The sequence below is a fragment of the Gekko japonicus genome, unplaced genomic scaffold (assembly GCF_001447785.1).
Source record: "Gekko japonicus isolate JY-2015 unplaced genomic scaffold, Gekko_japonicus_V1.1 scaffold962, whole genome shotgun sequence".
Taxonomy (NCBI): Eukaryota; Metazoa; Chordata; class Lepidosauria; order Squamata; family Gekkonidae; genus Gekko; species Gekko japonicus.
In genome coordinates this window covers 290893-292843 of record NW_015163116.1, presented here as the reverse complement: position 1 = coordinate 292843, position 1951 = coordinate 290893, and positions in this window count along the sequence as shown.

Here is a 1951-nt window from a genome sequence, read left to right as displayed (position 1 = left end):
GGAGTGAGTATTTTAGTTCCTAATGTATCCTGCAAGATGCGAGTTTTTGTTTTAATTTTTTTCAACTTGTCCTATTTTTATTGCACTTGGTGCCTTAACTGTTTTTATCCTGTTGTATTTTATTGCACAGTTGTGCCTATGTAAGCCGCCCTGAGCCCGCTTGCGGGGAGGGCGGGGTATAAGTGAAATAAAATAAATAAATAAATTATTATTACAGATATGAAAAACTTGTCAAATGTCATTCTGTGATAGGTCATTCCCATAACTAGAGGTGAAAATAAGTTAATATCATTTTATGTAGGTATAATAGTGAGTAAAAATCCAATTGTAATTGCTTTCATACTTCAGTGACTTTTGTATTTTATTAGCAGGCAGTTTAATTTCATGTCATGCCCCTCTGCGCATGCCCTTCCAATTATAACAGTGGAACTGAGCACTCATTTATACCAGAAAATGCTACATAATAATTAAAATTGAGCATATAATTCCTACCAAATAACTCAACAAATGGTTTTTCCCTTTCTTCTATTATTCTCAGTGCATGGGATAATTAAATCCTGCCATATCCCCTTGAAAATCAGTGCAATGTAACTATGTCCTCAACTGCTACAGCACAAGTTGGAATCCTGTGAGTTGTCTTGTCTTGATATTCTGCATAAGATGTTAACACTGCTTCTTCAGCGCTATTGGCTAGATCTTTCTTTTTGATTCTGCTCCTGAGACTTTACCCAGGTTATTGTATAAGCAACAACTACTGTATGTCCTTCTTCACAGAAACATTCTCAAATTCTATTCAACCTCTAGAAAGTTTTCATTCAAAAGCCAGTGAGCTCCAGATAGTGATCACGGTGGTTTAATGAAACCTAAAGAGTTGTTGGCCCTGACCTGGATTTCCCAGGCTAGCCTGATCTCATCAGATCTCAGAAGCTAAGCAAGGTTGACCCTGGTTAATACTTGGATAGGAGACTAGCAAGGGTCGCTACATAGAGCCAGGGAATGGCAAACCATCTCTAAACATCTCTTGCCTTGAAAACCCTATAGGGTTGCCATAAGTCAGCTGAGACTTGATGGCACTTTCCACCCCACAAGGTGCTTCTGAACTCCAGAGTTTTGATTTTAATACATATTACATTATCTACCTGGGCCTATATTACTTAGTAGTCACCCTGCATGCAACAACTCACATCCCCCAGGATAACTTACAAGCCTCAAGAATCTGTGCATTAAAGATACATATATTTTTTTTGCAGAATGAGACAGTTGGTACTGTTTCATATATAGCAATAGTATCAGTGCTTAATTTATTTTAAAAGGTGCGGTAAGGCTTAAGTCTCTCTGGAAGCCCTCTTCCCAAATCACCCGTGTGAAGGGAATAGTAGAGATGTGCTAGGGATGGAAATGCAGATCCACTCTTTTTTGTCTTTCCTTTAATGTAGTTCATAATTGATCTGATTGTTAAAATCCATGACCATCCAGAGATTTCTGGAAATGGCTGTTACTTCATGTCCCACTGCAAATTTTACAGATGTGATGAGAGAAATTAGAAGGGCAGTGAGAAGAAAGAGTGACTCAGGAGATAATCTAACTGACAGGGCCATCTTCCAGCACGATGAGTTAGCACTTTTTTTTTTTGCTGAAAAGAACTGCCACATAGTGGTTGCTGTGTATGTGCTCTTTTCCATATTCTGCCAGCCATCTCACTATATCAAAAAGGAGTTTGTTTGGTTTTTGGATCTGTGTAAGCAGAAGAGGATCCTGTATGCTTGCTGTTCCATGCTCTGTTCAGGGCTCTGCCTGCCAGTACAGGACAAATATTTTGCATTCACATTCTGAATGCAGGTGCTGTCTACTGTGTGTTGCAGGGGGACATAGAGGCAATGACTACATGTCCCGCAGCAGAATGTACACTTGCAGAGAAGTGGAGCAAATATTGTGCTTGCACTCCTGCTGA